We start from the raw sequence: 19103 nt of genomic DNA on the forward strand, positions 1-19103 counted from the left end.
CCAACCCCAACCACAGTAACAGAATTGAAAAGGTTTTTGGGAATGGTAAACTTCCTTGGTAAGTTCATTCCATTATTGTCAGACTGGACACAAGCGCTCAATGAGTTACTTCGAAGTACAACAGAATTCCGATGGGGTCACAGCCAAGAAACATCTTTTCGGCAGTTGAAAAAGATGCTCACCAAATCACCGGTGCTCAAGCTTTACGATCCAACACACAAAACCATTATTTCAACAGATGCGTCGTCATACGGCCTAGGTGCGGTTTTGCTACAAATAGACGAAGGGGACGTTATGCGTCCGGTAGCGTACGCGTCAAGGTCGCTCTCGCCGGCAGAACGAGGCTATGCACAGATAGAGAAAGAGGCGTTGGCGATCACCTGGGCTGCAGTCGTAAAGTTTCCAGAACTACTCACTGGAATACAGTTCAGCATAGAGACCGACCACAAGCCGTTGATACCGATTTTTACTTCGAAAAATCTGGACGAACTTACACCAAGACTACAAAGATTCAGAATGCGGATGATGAAATACCAATATGAAATCTATTACACTGCAGGGAAATTCCTAGTTGCGGCGGATGCACTGTCACGTCATCCAGTCGAAGAAGAGATAGCAGCAGACGAGGGCTGTCTTGAAGAAGACGCAAGGACATATGTCAACAATGTTGTTGCCAGTTTGCCCATGACCCAAGGCAAATTAAATATTTATGAATACTCTCAAAAGGAAGATGCTGTTTTACAAAAAGTAGTGAAGTATTGTTTAGAGGGTTGGCCGGACCGATACCGAATTGAATCACAGGTCCGTCCATATTATAACGAGAAACAAAGTTTATCACTGAATAATAATCTGCTTATGCATGGCTGTCGCGTGGTAGTTCCGGCGGGGCTTCGTCAGGAAGTCTTAGAAAAGATACACGCGGGCCACTTGGGAATCGTAAAATGTAAGACAAGGGCCCAACAATCGGTGTGGTGGCCAGGCTGTGGAAAAGATATCGAAAACCACATAAAGAAATGCTCTATCTGCATACAAAATACCATACCGCGACATGAAAGCTTGATGGGCACCGCAACACCGGAGCGTCCTTGGCAAATGGTAGGGACTGATTTATTTTTTCACAATTCTAACAGCTATTTAATAGTCAGTGACTATTTCTCGCGATACCCAGAAATAGCCAAACTTGAGAATCAAACCACAAGCTGCGTCATAAATCATCTTAAATCAATTTTTTGTAGACATGGCATATCAGAGATAGTCCGATCCGATAACGGACCACAGTTCCAGCATATTAATCAATCAGCTTTTGCGATGTTTGCCAAACAATGGGGATTTCAACATATAACTTCGTCACCACGATATCCGCAAAGCAACGGCTTCATAGAGTCTTCGGTGAAAACCGTAAAGTCACTGTTGAAGAAGAATAAGGACCCATATTTAGCGCTGATGGAATATCGAGCAACGCCATTAGCAAACGGCTTTTCACCGGCAGAGATGTTAATGGGTAGGAAAATTCGCACCACTTTACCCATTATTCAGCAACAATTGGTGCCAAACTATAACCTTGACAAGCAGATAAAAAATGAGAGGGAGCTAAAGAGCAAGCAAGCTAATAACTATGACAAAAGACACACTGTTACCCAGCGAGAACAATTTGAAGTGGGAGATGTAGTGTGGATTCGTGATTTATGCTCGTGGGGTCGCATTAAACAGTGTGCAGGAACACCTCGCTCATACATCGTTAGCACAAGCAACGGAGACTTTCGCAGAAACTCGTTCCATCTTGTGTCCGCTAGACGCAAAGACGTTCCATATGAACCTGGGGAGGTAAGAGAGATTCCAATGAAAAGTACCAAGAGTGCTGCTGAAGTTTCGGAAACCGAAAATCTCAGCTCCAATGAATCAGATGCACCTACGACGACATCTCCACGCACCATACCGAGATATGTAACTACTACGAAATCTGGTCGCATAATTAAGCATCCCGACAGATATCAGATCTAAGCAAATATATTATGATAATAACTTTAATTGAATTAATAACGTAATATGTAAGCAGAGATAGCCAAAGCTTTATCCATCCATAATCAAATATTTTAAACGATGTGCACTATTTTATATTGTAATATTTCAGGTGTTTTTCCTTAAAGGGGGAGATGTGGAGTATCCCACAAACACGAACTGTTACTCTTATGTTCACACGAACTGTTACTCGTATGTTCTCTTTAATAGATGTAAGCGATTCACTCTGTGACTTATGTATAACAATGAATTGAATTAATAAACCAGTCTTGAATTAGAACTTGTGTACATAACAGTTTTCGGAATCCGTCCGGGATCCCGTCGGGGTAATTTCGGGACTTTTTCTCGACTAATACGGGATTATTTGGGGACCCTTTCGGCATCATTTCGGGATGGTTTTCGGGATCCGTCCGGGATCCCGTCAGGGTCATTTCGGGACTATTAGTGGATCATTTTAGGACCTTTCCGGCATCATTTCTGGATAGTTTACGGGATCCGTCCGGGATCCCGTCGCGATCATTTCAGGTCTTATTCGGGATCATTTGGGGTATTTTCCGGCATCATTTCTAGATGGTTTTCGGTATCCGTCCGGGATCCCGTCGGGGTTATTTCGGGATCATTTGCGGTCCCTTCCGGCATCATTTCTGGATGTTTTCGGAATTCGTCCGGGACCCGTCGGGGCCATTTTAGGACTTTTTCGGGATCATTTGGGGCACCTTCCTGCATCATTTCTAGATGGTTTTCGGGATCCCGTCTGGGTAATTTCGGGACTTTTTCGGGATCATTTTGGGTATTTTTCGGCATCATTTCTAGATGGTTTTCGGGATGCGTCCTGGATCCCGTCGGGGTTATTTCGGGACTTTTTCTCGACTAATTCGTGATCATTTGGAGACCCTTTCTGCATAATTTCTGTATGGTTTTCGGGATCCGTTCGGAATCCCAGCAGGGTAATTTCGGGATTATTAGGGGATCATTTGGGGACCTTTCCGGCATCATTTCTGGATTGTTTTCAGGATCCATCCGGTATCCCGTCAGGGTAATTTCGGGACTATTAAGAGATCATTTGAGGACGTTTCCGGCATCATTTCTGGATAATTTTCGGGATTCCGTCCGTGATCCCGTCAGGGTAATTTCGGGACTTTTTCGGGACTATTTCGGAATCATTTTGGGACCCCTCCGGGATAATTTCTGGATGATTTTCGGGATCTGTCCGGGATTCCGTCGGAGCTTTTCTGGACTATTCCGGACTATTTCAGGATAATTCGGGACTATTTCGACATCATTTGGAGGCACTTCCGGCATTATTTCGGGATCCATACGGAATCCCGTCAGCGTACTTTCGGAACTTTTTCAGGGCTATATCGGGTTCCGTCAAAAACATTTTAGGACGTTTTTGGGAGTATTTCGGAATCATTTGAGGATAGATACTTCAGGGATAATTTCTGGATGATTTTCGGGATTCCTGCAGGATCCCGTCAGGATCAGTTTGGGACCCCTCCGGGATAATTTCTGGATCCCCTTCGGGATCTGTCCGGAATCCCGTCGGAGTTATTTCGGGACTATTTCGGATTTTTTCTGGATTATTTCGGGATCATTTTGAGACCCTTCCGGGATAATTTCTGTATGAGTTACGGGATCTGTCCGGGATTCCGTCGGAGTTTTTTCTGGACTCTTTCCGGACTATTTCGCAATCATTTGCGGACCCTTCAGAGATCAATTCTAGATGGTTTTCTGGATCCCGTCAGGGTCATTTCACGAATTTTTCGGGACTATTTCGGAATCATTTTGGGGTCCTATGTAATTTCGGGACTATTAGGGGATCATTTGGGGACCTTTCCGGCATCATTTCTGGATTGTATTCGGGATCCGTCCGGTATCCCGTCAGGGTAATTTCGGGACTTTTTTGGGAGTATTTCGGGATCATTTGAGGATAGATACTTCAGGGTTAATTTCTGGATGATTTTCGGGATCTGTCCAGGAATTTTATTATCATCTTGGGACCCTTCCGGGATCATTTTAGGTCTCTTCGCAACCGGTAGTTCTGCACACTTGCCTTTTTAAATAATGAGCTTTTATGGCCGTGGATTTGCTGCTAATTATTCGTAATTAAAATTCGGTATATTTTATCTTCAATCTATCACAGCTTTTTCGTTCTATTTTTGAGTTTTTTAAATAAATCGTGTAACGAACTGTTATAACTATAATTGACTTTTTGTAATATTTTAACCAACTAAATACCCGAAAAAGCAACACTATTTTGATCTAAAAAATTCTCTTTGGTTTTAACTAATTGTAGTTTCTATGAGTAGTAATTCTTTCACCCCTCTCATATCAGTTAATTTAATTTAAAAACAAAATGTATTTTTTTTTTGTTCGAAAAAACTGTATTGTACTATTCATGAAAGCGTGTTTTTCAGCTTATCTTCTAATTTAGTTCTTTTTTTTTACTAAATTACAAAAATAAAATATATTAGACAAAAATAATTTTTAAACAGATAAATTGATAAGCAGGCTAACGTGAAAGCACATATATTTTATTTTCTCCTTGCGGACGGGGCCGCGGGTAAAGGCTAGTGTATATATAAATAATTTATTGTCGTGGCGCTGCCGTCTCGTTTCATACATAACATTTTTCCCTCCTCTACAAGGGCTAAGGTGAGTATCCGACAGGTGCCCTTCTCTGCCTGGTTGATCGCCGTGGAATTTGAGGTATCCTACTTGTTTCGGGTGTTGTATGCGGTGTAGATGTAGGATTTTTCCCTATTGTACTATTGGCCGAAGCAAAGCCTTCAAAATCTTCCGATCCCCACAATTCGTTTTGCGCGGTTTCCACCGGTCGCGTTATTGCTTCAGTGCTATCTACTTCAGCTGATGCCTCGGTTTCATCAGTGTTGTCTTCGGTTGACAGCCTCGCCTTGTAATAATCAACTTCCCGAGCTGTTTTATCAGGTCCAACCGGGGCTTTGCGTATTTGGTCCACATGCCGTTTTACCCTTTTCCCATTGAAGAGTATTTCATAGTGCAGATCACCTAGACGTGCGTTTATGGTTCCCCTGAGCCACTTACAAATTCGTGGATTTCCAGACAAAAAGTAAACATTTTGATTTGGTTCAAATTCTCTAATAGTTTTCTTGGACTTTACGTATTGCTTCTCTTCTACCTTCTTTGAAATTTCCTCTGGTCGAATCAGATTCAACCTTGTGCGCAACTGTCGCCCCATAAATAGTAGTGCTGGCGATGACCCTGTGGGTGCATGCATTGCGTTTTTGTATTGCCTCAAAAATTCATTCAAATTTGTCTTTAATGAACTACTCGTAGTACCCATCGCTTTCAATGCTTTCTTGACTGTTTGTGTGCTACGTTCTGCTTGTCCGTTAGTTGCTGGGTGATACGGCGCTGAATATTTGTGATATTTAACACCAACTGCTGTCAGAAAGTTGTTAAATTCTGCAGAAGTGAAATTTGTTCCATTATCAGAAACGACAGTTAGCGGCACGCCGTAAGCCGCAAACACTTCGTCCTACAACGCAATTGTCGCCGTTGCTGTTATAGATTGAGTAACTCTCACTTCTAATCACTTACTGTATGCGTACGAGATTACCAGCACCATCGCTCCCTCGAAAGGTCCCGCATAGTCGATATGAATACGTTCCCATGGTCCCTTGGGGTATTCCCAATGATGCTCCTCACTTTTTGCCGGTTTGTTTGGTTGTATTGCACATGCATCACATTGGTTCGCAATATTCTCGATATCATTGTCTATGCCCGGCCAGTATATGAATGAGCGAGCAATCCCTTTCATCTTAACAATTCCTAAATGCCCCGTGTGTAAATTGTCAAGCAGTTTGTTTCGATATTTTGGTGGAATAACAACACGATGTTTGAACGTCAAACATCCGGAGGACAACTTATAATTGACTTCTGGGGATTTGTATCCTGCCCTTTTCAAGCACTGGCCACTTTCCAGTAGTTTAATTATTTTACCCATTCGTTCCTCTTTTCTGGACTCTCTTGCTATGTGTTCTGAACTTAGTGGTAATTGGTTGATTTGGCGAATCATGTAGTGGTCGAACTCATCATATTCGTCTAGATTCGTCATGGCTGTCTGCTGCAACTGCTTAATTTGTAATGATTTCGGTGGCCGAAAGTGGGCGCGTGAAGGATAGTCGGCATTCGCGTTCGCCTTTGAGTTCTTGTACACTACCTCGAAATCAAATCTGCTTAAAAAGTCTGCGTAGTTCGAGCTCTGTGAAGTTGGCACCTACTTGGTCGAATAATTAAAAAAACCATATCTCATTCGTTTGTCCACCGTTTGTCCATGTTTGTCCAGGAAAAATTTTCGTTTGTCCACCTTTTGTTAAAAAGTTATTTCAAAAAAAAAAAATCGCGTGTGAAGTTGGCACCTCCATTTGCGAGTATTTAAAAAAACTAAATGCCATTCGTTTGTCCATCGTTTGTCCACGTTTGTCCAGGAAAAATTTTCGTTTGTCCACCTTTTGTTAAAAAGTTATTTCAAAAAAAAAAAATCCCGTGTGAAGTTGGCACCTCCATTTACGAGTAATTAAAAAAACCAAATGCCATTCGTTTGTCCATCGTTTGTCGACGTTTGCCCAGGAAAAATTTTCGTTTGTCCACCTTTTGTTAAAAAGTTATAACAAAAACATTTTTTTTCGAAAAAACCCAAAAAATTTTTCGTTTCGCTTTATTATGCTAAATCGTATGTCCGTCGTTTGCCCATCGTTTGTCCATGTTTGTCCAGGAAACATTTTCGTTTGTCCACCTTTTGTTAAAAAGTTATTTCAAAAAAACAAAAATCGTGTGTGAAGTTGGCACATCCATCTACGAGTAATTAAAAAAAACAAATGCCATTCGTTTGTCCATCGTTGTCCACGTTTGTCCAGGAAAAATTTTCGTTTGTCCACCTTTTGTTAAAAAGTTATTTCAAAAAAACAAGAATCGTGTGTGAAATTGGCACCTTCATTTACGAGAAATTTAAAAAACCAAATGCCATACGTTTGTCCATCGTTTGTCCACGTTTGTCCAGGAAAAATTTTCGTTTGTCCAACTTTTGTTAAAAAGTTATAACAAAAACATTTTTTTTTTTGAAAAAACCCAAAAAATTTTTCGTTTCGCTTTATTATGCTAAATCGTATGTCCGTCGTTTGCCCATCGTTTGTCCATGTTTGTCCAGGAAACATTTTCGTTTGTCCACCTTTTGTTAAAAAGTTATTTAAAAAAAACAAAAATCGTGTGTGAAGTTGGCACCTCCATCTACGAGTAATTAAAAAAAACAAATGCCATTCGTTTGTCCATCGTTGTCCACGTTTGTCCAAAAATTTTTCGTTTGTCCACCTTTTGTTAAAAAGTTATAACAAAAATATGCCTATAACAAAAATATTCTTTACAGCGTAGGTAAATGCAAAACTCTAATTCTACGAATCTTCAAATGACTTGCGCGCAGGATTTCTGATCTATTGAGAGCTCACCAGATACAATCCGTCACGACTTACGCCATTTTCCACATCACAACGTAACATTTCAGCCATAAGTCATTTTGGCAAAGAATATTTCCATTGATCTCTAGTGAAAGTTGTATTGTGGTGCTACCTCCATTAAACAAAATTTTACAGTTCAACGAAAATACAATTTTTTTAAACTACACGGAAAGTTTTAAATTGTACATAAAATTTACGGTGTTAGCATGAGCCAATAACGTTTGCACGATCACGTATCGAAAAGCAATTTCACTCATACGATAAATATAAATCTGCCAAAAAAAATCGTAAAAATTATAATAAGTTATAGATCTTATGAGTACAGGTAGCCACCATTTCACATATTTTCCTAATCCGATTAACCAATTCAGTGCTATTGCGATTTAAAAAAATTATTTGAGTCATGGATCATACAACACGATACTGGCCTAGCTTTACATTGTATATCTTGTTTCTTTTTTTTTTTTTTTTTGATCTTAGCACTTTTCTTCAAATTTATAGGGATCTTTACCATAAAACACGAAGGCTTGGTTGCATTTAGGAAATGTTTCGTTTTGATGTGGACCTCAAAATGTATGTTATATGGAATAATGTTTTATATTTCCAAACTTCATTTACATTGGTTTTACCACGTATTGACACATATTGTTATAGAAAAAAATCGCCATAAATTTAGCTGAAGTATTTATTAGTGAAAATTGTTAATAAATCAATTAAAACTCTGGAGAGTGGATGTGTATTTGTATATTATTTTCATAACGAAAGTACGAAAAAAATTAAATTTGTTTGCGTTTTCTCAAAAAATAAAATAAATTTTGAGTTACATACATCACATGGACAATAATTAACAACAAATTAGTTCTAAATAATTTTTTTTATTTTTGATGACATACTTTTAATGAGTATGAGTTAGAGGTTTACGCTGATCACTTTTTTGGCGGCGGCGTAGGATCCACAGGGTATACCGGCGGCGAAGCTTGCGATTTTGAGGTGAAAGATGTTAATGGTTATATGCTCAGACCAAACTGTTTTTTCCCGGCCTTATACTTTAAGAGTCGTTTTGTGTCTCAATTTCCACCACGCACGTGCTGTCAGTGGAAAATGGCGTACGTCGTGACGGATTGTATCTGGTGAGCTCTCAATAGATTAGAAATCCTGCGCGCAAGTCATTTGAAGATTCGTGGAATTAGAGTTTTGCATTTACCTACGCTGCAAAGAATATTTTTGTTATAGGCATATTTTTGTTATAACTTTTTAACAAAAGGTGGACAAACGAAAATTTTTCCTGGACAAACGTGGACAAACGATGGACAAACGAATGGCATTTCGTTTTTTTAATTACTCGTAAATGGAGGTGCCAACTTCACACACGATTCTTGTTTTTTTGAATTAACTTTTTAACAAAAGGTGGACAAACGAAAATGTCTCCTGGACAAACATGGACAAACGATGGGCAAACGACGGACATACGATTTAGCACAATAAAGCGAAACAAAAATTTTTTTGGGTTTTTTCGAAAAAAAATGTTTTTGTTATAACTTTTTAACAAAAGGTGGACAAACGAAAATTTTTCCTGGACAAACGTGGACAAACGAATGGCATTTCGTTTTTTTAATTACTCGTAAATGGAGGTGCCAACTTCACACACGATTCTTGTTTTTTTGAATTAACTTTTTAACAAAAGGTGGACAAACGAAAATGTCTCCTGGACAAACATGGACAAACGATGGGCAAACGACGGACATACGATTTAGCACAATAAAGCGAAACAAAAATTTTTTTGGGTTTTTTCGAAAAAAAATGTTTTTGTTATAACTTTTTAACAAAAGGTGGACAAACGAAAATTTTTCCTGGACAAACGTGGACAAACGATGGACAAACGAATGGCATTTGGTTTTTTTAATTACTCGTAAATCGAGGTGCCAACTTCACACGGGATTTTTTTTTTTTTTGAAATAACTTTTTAACAAAAGGTGGACAAACGAAAATTTTTCCTGGACAAACGTGGACAAACGATGGACAAACGAATGGCATTTAGTTTTTTTAAATACTCGCAAATGGAGGTGCCAACTTCACACACGATTTTTTTTTTTTTAAATAACTTTTTGACAAAAGGTGGACAAACGAAAATTTTTCCTGGACAAACGTGGACAAACGGTGGACAAACGAATGAGATATGGTTTTTTTAATTATTCGACCAAGTAGGTGCCAACTTCACAGAGCTCGTAGTTCGGCATTCTACTTATGCATAATACTGGAAGGGATTTGTCAGGTTGTAATATTTGTGACAATGGCTTATGATCGGTGATTAGTGTCCAATGACGCGCGTATAAATGTTTGAAAAATTTCTGAACCGCCCACACAATTGCCAATGCCTCTTTGTCAATCTTTGAATAGCGTTGTTCTGTGGCATTCAATGTTCGACTTGCGTATGCAATTGGTCGTTCGGTCCCATTCTTTCAACGGTGTGAAAGCACGGCTCCTAGTCCTGTTGTACTCGTGTCTGTTGCCAGTAGTACAGGTAGTGTTGGGTCGTATGGCATCAACACTTGAGGTGAAACCAACGTATCTTTCAATAGGGCAAACGCTGCGTTTGCCTCCTTAGTTCAGTAAAATTTCTCTCTTTTCAGCATATCCCGCAATGGTCGTGCACTTGTGGCCAAATCTGGAATAAATGCGCTATAATACGTGGTTTTTCCTAAAAACAGCTGTAACTCTTCGAAAGTCGTTGGCTTGGGAGCGTTTAGTACCGCTTCAATGTGTTTTTCGGATTTAAGTACGCCCTGTTCGTCGATGCGGCGGCCAAGGAACTCCACCGATGTCGTTTCCAAAACTATCAGTAGCTGCACGAAATTTTCAGCAAACACCAAGATATCATCAAAAAAATTTAAAACATTTGGGACTCCCTGTAACACAGTCTCCATTTTTCTTTGCCAGATAGCTGGAATATTTGCTGCTCCATATACCGTACGAGTAGGTCGTATTAACCCATGCGTCACTGTATTTAATGTCAATACATGCGCAAACTCATCGTCAATTGTTAAATGCGTATATGCATCTGTTATATCTAAGTGACAAAATATTATAGCGTTTTTCATTTTATTAAACAAATCTTCTGCTTTTGGAATCGGGTGTTCGTCGATGATAATTTTTGGATTGACAGTGGGCTTATAATTACCGGTAATGCGAATACCCTCATTTTTTTGCTACTACGTGTGTTGTTGAGGCCCATTCTGAATGCTCCACTCTCTTGTAAAAACCTGACTGAATTTTACGATCTATTTCCTGGGCATACTCCTCTCTCATCGCCATCGGTACATTGCGCGCTCACGCGAAAACTGGTGTTGCTCCAGCTTTGAGCTTTATTTTTGCAGGTGGCCCACTCAACTTCCCAGCTGTCGTACTGAAGATGTCCTCAAAACGTGTAATGAGTTGTTGCAGTCGCGTTTGTTGGTTTATTGATTTGCATTCTTTTCTAAGGTGCTGCCCCCCACATCCGTAACAATTGGACCCTTTCTCTTTTTTCTTACGCATCGGTTTTTTGCCACTCGGGTTTTTTAACTGGTGCGTATCCCAGCTCGCTTGTTTGTATCACCTCTGTGCACTTTAGGTCTGTTGTGGCGTTTTGTGTTAATTCGATTGTATGCGCAATTTCGTATGCTTCAGCAAAATTTTTTGGTTTCTTTGCAATAACTTCATTACAAATAACTCGTGATTCTACGCCATACAACAATTGCTCTAGTAGCATTCTATCTAAGAATTCTCCATACTCACAGTTTAAAGCCGCTTCTCTTAACCGAAGTGCGAACTTGCAAATCGGCTCTCCCTTTTCTTGTTTCTTTTGCCGGAACTTGATACCTTCTGCATACTTATTCCTACAGCCATCAAAATGGCGAATCAAGATATTTTTTATTTCGCTGTAGTTGAGCGAGTCTGGTGTTTTTGGGCTAACAAGAATTTTTAGCGCTGTACTAAGCTTTGCCCCCATGTGTACACGTACGAAATTGTGCTGTTCCGCTTCTGGAATCTTGCTCAACTGTAATGCCCAATCTACTCGTGTGAAATAATCCTGTACTGAGGATTTATCTTCTGATGTGTATTCCGTAATACTAAACTGTGGCGGTTTGGGTGACACCGAACGATTTACGTTTGTATTTGCCGCAGCATTCTGTGCAGCCTCCTCCACAGCTCCTCGGATTGCTCCTGCTAGCGCATCCAACACTGTTTTTAAATCCTCCGGTGTAAGGCTCATTTTTAAAATACACTTCTGACACCACTTTTATATATGAGTGTTTATTTAATTAATGAAATAAGTTAATTGTTACATTTTAAAGTTAATGCGTCAAAGTATATCAATTGAAAGATAAAAAAGTAATAAAGAAGAAGATAAAGAATGTTCTGGCAACACAGTTGTTTCATACATAACATCAACTTTTACGAATTTTACAGGAGACGAAAAAAACTGAATAATTTTTGCAATACCCTGCTTTTTTTCAAAACTGTGAATGAGGATACCTTAATTGCAATGCTTTTGGGTGTAGAAGCTTTGAAAAAGATAAATAAAAATCATGTATGCCAACCCAGCACCTATTTTATGACTTAGCACAATTCCACTCAAAACAAATTTTTTCTCCTGACTTAGCACTTTTTACTCAATATGTTTTCCCATCACTCCTCCCCTTAATGATTGAAATATAACACTAAAGCTATATATTTGACAAAAAATATTATTTGCTTGTCAACCTATGTCTAACGGTTCTGATCTGGACTCTTTTGCCGGTTGGTGCCCAGACAATAACTTATTTTTAAATTCAAACAAATGCTGTGTTGTGTCTTATTCCAAAAAGACAACTGCCACATACTAAATGCTAAATCTCCTAATCGTTGTCAAGAGAGTAAACACTTGGGTGTAATTTTTGACTGCAAACTCTCTTTTTCTAGTCACATTGACTTCATTGTTTCAAAATTTGTTGCAATGGTTGGATTCAGTAGACATAACACCAGTGACTTTAAGGACCCTATGACGTTGAAACCACCACTACCATGAATTATGAAAATTTCAAAATGTGATATCTCAGCGAAAGAAAATTATATTTGAGCAAACTCAACGCCATTTGAAAGAAGAAGACTTGTACTTGAAGATGCCATCCTTTAATTTTGGTGAAAGAAAACATAACCTCAAATATGGGCAAAAACGGTGTATCTCAAAAACCAGAGCTGATAGAGCAAGGCCAGATTTGGATTCAGCGCATCAACAACCTTAGGAAATATAAAGTTTGGTTTCTGGGTCTGAATAATCAACATCATCATCATTTATTTAAGAGTTCGTTATTAGTACAGCAAGATAACAGAATCATTTATCGTACAACACGAAATTATTACAAGTCAAGTGAATCGTATTCATTTATAAATATACATACATAAAATTAATTTAACAAATTTTAAACAGAATAAATAGCTTAAGTATAAAAAGCATAGAAAAAGGAAGGTAAGAAGTCAGTAGAGGATAGGTTGCATTATGCTGATAGTTGGTTTATGTGTTATTAGAGGAAAAACTATAAAGAACACGTATATAGTTTTTTTGGTTTAAAGAGTTTCTCACAGTAGACGGAATTGAGTTCCAGAGACGTATGGTGCTGACGAAGAACAGCCTAGCCTATGCCACATAATTAAAACTGGGTATATTCAGAGTACATGACCTGGTGGACCTATTAAACGCAAGTTTGTCATACAAGTATGGGGGAGACTTCGTTAAGATTAGTCTGAATAAAAATATGCAACTCCTTGCCCTTTGATACTCAGTTATGTGGCAACCTAATAGACGAGATCTCCATGAAGATACATGGTCAAATTTGTGCAAGCCATACACATACCGAGTGACGTGGTTGAAAGCAACCTCCATTTTATGGGCAGAGCTCGAGTGTAATGCATTGTATACCAACTCTGAGTATGTTATGATTGGCATAATGAGCTGTATGGCTAGCTTTCTCCTAATTTCAAAGGGAGTGTAGGGCGCGGACTGCCTCAGATTACGCAAAGTGCCATAAACTTTACCCATCACGGCGTTAATTTGGTCCCTGCCATTAAGACTGGAATTAATCACTATACCAAGATTCTTTACTTTATCGACGGTCTTCACGTTAGAGTTGCCAAGAATTATTGCAGGTATTTGAAGGCTCGATATGTTTTTCTTAGCAATAGGTAACATGTATGATTTTGAAACATTGAGACATAGGCCCTTGTCGTTCGCCCAACATAATATGGATGACAAATCACATATATCAGTAAACTCACTAGACAAATACAACTGAATATCGTCAGCGTACGCATGCACATTAACAAATTTACACACATTAAACACATCGTTTATAAAGAAACTAAATAGCAAAGGACCAAGTGTAGACCCTGTTAATTCCTTTGGCTGCGATACATCAGCACCGTTGTTCACGAATTGTGACCGGCCGAATAGGTAACTTTTTATCAAGTTGTGAGCGTTTTTACCGAATCTAAAGTATCGTTGCAACTTGTAACATAACAATGAGTGGTCGAATGCCTTGGAAAAGTCGAGTAAGCATAGAAGCGTTAGTTGGCCTTTGTCAAAGGGCACACGTATGTCATCCAAAATTTTTATTAGGGCAGTTGAGCAGCTATGTCCAGCTCTGAATCCGGACTGACATGGAGATAATAAGTTATGTTTAAGCACGTGTGTGCTCCGCTAGTAAACCTTCAAATGCTTTAGACAAAATTGGTAAAATTGCCTTCCTATTTTTAGGATGAGGTAGAACCTTGGCCACTTTCCATACATTCGGAAAGCATGAGGTTGTAATAGAGTGGTTGATGATATGAGTTATTGTCCCTATTATGAACGGAAGAATAATTTTCAAAAATTTGATAGGGATTTCATCCACTCCTATAGCCTTGGTTTTAATTTTGAGGATGCACCTTATGACATCAACTTCTGTCACCGCAGAGAACTCAAGCCTCTCCCCAGGTACATAATACATGCAATTCACAGGACTTAAACTACACATAGGACCACTAAGAAATGCATTATTAAGGACATCTGAATTCAAGGAGCATTCGGAAATGGCCTTACCACAAACACGCAAACTTTTTAAATTTTGCCACAAAACACTGGGTGGAAGATCTGAACCCAAACGTGACGAGTAGAACTTGCACTTTTCCATTTTAATAATCTTTGTGGCTGTATTTCGCGTATATTTATAAAAGTCCCAGTCTGATTCCCACCTTTTCTTTTTCCAAATGGAAAAGGCCTTATTCCTCGTTTTAATTGCATCTATCACTTTCCTATTAAACCAGGGGCATGTTAAGGACTTAACCTCTCGAGTGCGCATGGGGACATGATTCTCAAGTGCATCAGTTATTTTGTTGTTAAGAAACTCCAGCTTCTCATTTACGGTTGGAAGACGCCAACATTCACACCAATCGACACTAGACAAGTGGGAGAAAAGAGCGTTTTGGTCAAGTGAGCGGTAGTCTATATGTAGAGTAAAGTAGGCAAATATGGACCACCAATCTTTTCTTGGTAAACAATTCACCAAATACATGAGATAATACAATGAAAATAATTTTATGGACTTTAAAAAACAATTCATTTTTATTTTTTATTGCAATAGCATAAATCCAAACTCAAAAAATATAAAAAAAATGTAAAAAGTTAAAAATACCCAGAAAGGCGAAAAAAAAAATTAGGGGGTAATATGGACCAGGTAGTTCATATTAGCCGCAGTGTTTACTGTGTACACATGTCGCATATAAATAGATCTTGTTCACAACCAGCACATTCTTCATGGCTCCAATTGTTGCAAGAGACGCATTGAACCCATATCTCACCAGATCGATCTTCCGAATAAAAAGTAGAGCAATATAGGCATTTCGCATCCTCTTTCTCAGCGGCGTTTGCAAATTCTAAAAATTCGTCAGATTCGTCCCGGACGCTATAACTATCATCCAAATCCGAAGAGGATGATGAATTTGTCTTCTTCCTTTTTCCTGAAAAGAAATAAGAAGAAGACGATATTATAAATACTAAATCAAAACCTTTACTTTAATAACTTTACCTGGGCATTTTTCTCTTGCGGAGTTCATTGTTTTCATAACTGATTTGGAAGTGCTGGATTCTTGAATGAAAATAGAAAACGAATGTTTTACAAATTTCATCAAAATTTTTGCTTAAGCAGTCTTACCTGCGAACTTTTCTTTTGCAAAATTAAATTTTTTAATATTTTTCTTGGAGGTGCTGGGCTTATGAGAATGACTATCTTGAGGTTTTTTGGTTTCTCTTAGAGGTTTGCTTTCAGCTGCTTTTTCCAACGAAATTTGTAGTGATTTCTTATACGGAGAAGACGTTAATAACGTCGACTTTCCTGTTGGTCTGCACGATTAGAACGCTTCGTTTTTTTTTATAGGAACCGGAGATATTTCCATCGGTGTTATTACCCGAGACGTGGTTTCTGATTCTGATACTGTGCTTTCGTTATTCAGTATTTCTTCGGGTGCTTCGCAAGCGCTTTCACAAATTCGAGGAGGAGAATGTGGTTCTTCCTCATCGGCAGCTAAAAACTCATCATCACGAAATATATGCCTGTTCAGGGGAAATATACCGGTGGTGCGAAATCCTTTGATTGCGATTTCCCCACTCTGAACTCGCATATACGCCTTTCCATATAGGTCTGCCATATCGAAGTGCGTCAAAGCTCTGCAATTCGAACGCATCCAAACACGTATTTCCGAAAGATATCTTTTAAGAGACCCCATGAAAGTTTTATCTAGAGGCTGTATTTTGTGGCTTGAGTGAGGAGGGATGGATACGATAGATACGTGGTTTTCTCTAGCCAAATCAAGAATCTCAATATTTCTTGTATGACTTGAATGACCATCTAAGACGAGCAATATTGGTGAAGCAGCTGATGGTTTGACATGTGTTATGAAGTGCTTAAACCATATTGTAAAAATATATGTTTGCACCCAGCCGGACGGATGACATTCGTATATTGATCCTGGCGGCGTTCCTTTTAATAACAAGTCTGAGCGCTTCTTGCGTGGAAATATAAATAGTGGGGGAACAAATATTCCACTTGCAATCATACAAACAATAGTTGTGATCGTAGATCCCCTCTCTGCAGATGTTAGGCTTCCAATCTGCCTTTTACCCTTCCTTGACAATACTTGGGGTAATTTTGACGGGACGACGATTATGCCTGTTTCATCAACGTTAAAAACATTGTTGGCTGAATAAATAAAATTATCCTTTTCAAGAATATCAAAAAAGGTATTCACATTATCTTTTGTGAAGCCTCGTGCTCTTGCCAAAGAAGTTCCCGTTGGAGAGCGGAACGCTAAATTTGGGTTCCTCTTTAAAAAACCGTGCAGCCAATCTTTACCCGCAAGCTGATTTTCTTTTGAAAATGGGTGCATAATATTATTTTTTTCAGCCAGTTGATAGGCTAAGTACTTAACATCCATTCTGCTTAGTCCAAATAATTTCGATTCCATCGTCAGAACGTAATCCACCAGCATCTTTTCAAAATGTTCTGGAAAAACTGGCTTACGCCCTAGTTTTGTATTTACGACTTCTTCGATTTCGGAATCTTCATTTAACACTAGCCTTATTAAAGTTGACTTAGGAACATTGTGCAATTTAGCTGCTTTTAAATAACCACAGGTATTAGATCGTACCGCTTTAATCGCTTTTTTCATGTCCTCGGTGTTCCAGTTTTTACGCTTTCCAGGAGCCATATCCTACATTAATAAAATCTTAATGAACTCAAGGATAATAGAGCGAAAAGAGCAAGAATTTTTTCTGCGGGTTATATGGACCACTAGTCCATATTAGCCCCTATAGTGGTAGTCCATATTACCCACAACACGTGCTGTCGAAATAACTGGGTTTAATTCGAACGCTAACGATGTTTAATAAACTATAGCCATTTAAAGTTAGCAAAACATATTTATTAAACGCATGTTATTCGTCCATTTGTTCGTTGCACTTAAATAAAAACGCAAATTCCACTTACTGACATATAATTATCAGCAAACACTATTTCACAAAAAATACTTTTACTCGAATACCCGCACTTGCTGAACGACAAATTCAAACTGAGGAAACTAGCGCGAATAGACAAAGAAATTAAACGAAAATAACGGAGGATGTGACGTCTGAATTTCAAGATAACTGGGTGGACCATATTACCCGCGTGGTCCATATTACCCCCCTTTACTCTAGTTCCTATGCTAGGTTGGTCAAATTTGAGGTCAAGTGAACAAAATATAAGATCATGGTTTGAAATAAACTATAACTGGTCAAATTTTAGGACAATTGTAGGGTCAGCGATAATAAAATAGTCCAACAGGCTAGGACTACAGTTATGGCATATCTAGTAGGTACACTTGTGTTAACAACAGAGAGACCTGCTCCAGCTACGTTATCAAGGAGCCTAACACTGGAACACGCGCGAACAAGAAGGTTGACATTTAGATCTCCACATATAATCAAATAATTATAGTCGACTACGTATGAATCCAAAGACGAAAATAGTGCGTCAAGGTTCATCGACTTGTGGGGATTGTACACACATGAGACAAACATTTTAACAGAATTACTATACAATTCGACAAACAAATACTCTACCCCTGTACCCTCAGACATCTTTATACATTTCATTTTGATACTATTTTTGCAATATATCGCAACGCCTCCACCTTTTTTATCCTTTCTGTCATTTCAGATTAGGCTATAGCCATCGATGGTAGCGTGAATGTCATCCAACTCTGGCGTAAACCAAGTTTCTGAAACACAGATTACATCCACAGCAGAAGATTCAAACACATACCTGGCGTAATCCATCTTTTCATTGCATAGACTTCTAGCATTGAAGTGAACAATGTTCAATCCCGTTTGTTGTTTACACAGCAAGTTTACCATCGCAAGGCTGTTATCGACAGCACCACTTACGCCTCTGCTAGGAGACATAAACAAAAAACAGACAACCCAAAACAACTATAACAATGAATCTCAAAACATAGATATTGAGTATCCCACTTAAACTGACCATGCCAGTACTTGATATTAAATGTCGAAGCTTAAGAAGAGAATAGGAGAAAGGAAAGGAAGAGCATAAAAATAAACTTATAAAATAAATAATTTTAGTTGAATTTTGTCGGCCTGTGTTCCTCAAACCTCTACAGCAGCGAAGCAAGGTCCAAAACCGATAACTATAGAAGAATATCGGCGGCGGAACAAGCGGAACAAGAAAGAAGAGCCTAGAATACCTGCCCGGTTAAAAGAAAAAGACAAAAATGGGAAGCAAACAATTTCATTTCATTATACAATTTTCATGTAAATAAAATATAAATATATAATAAAAGATATTTTTTTTGTTCAAAAAACTGTTATCGACAACGTTTTTAGAGCACATTTTTGGGCCGGGTAGGATATACATATGACAATTTTTTTAGTAGGTCATGAAAAAAACCTTAAAATCAAAGTCGAAAAAAGTCAAAAAAATGAAATTTCGCAGGCTCGAAAATTAGTTTTTTGGGTATGCGTAACGACCCGGGAACGCTAGC

The 19103-nt window shown here is 38.6% G+C and overlaps 1 protein-coding gene and 1 long non-coding RNA gene across 11 annotated transcripts in view; one reads left to right on the top strand and one right to left on the bottom strand.

Annotated features, from left to right (window-relative positions):
* Positions 1 to 19103, top strand: part of LOC137250204 (uncharacterized) — a 300510-nt gene that overhangs the window by 120926 nt on the left and 160481 nt on the right. The gene's annotated exons all lie outside the window — the stretch shown is intronic.
* Positions 15221 to 15784, bottom strand: LOC137248141 (uncharacterized). Its single transcript, XR_010952090.1, has 3 exons — positions 15722 to 15784; positions 15596 to 15655; positions 15221 to 15527 (listed from the first exon to the last, which is right to left on the bottom strand). It is a non-coding gene; the product is annotated as an uncharacterized lncRNA (long non-coding RNA).

This window comes from Eurosta solidaginis, chromosome 4, assembly GCF_040869045.1.
Source record: "Eurosta solidaginis isolate ZX-2024a chromosome 4, ASM4086904v1, whole genome shotgun sequence".
Taxonomy (NCBI): Eukaryota; Metazoa; Arthropoda; class Insecta; order Diptera; family Tephritidae; genus Eurosta; species Eurosta solidaginis.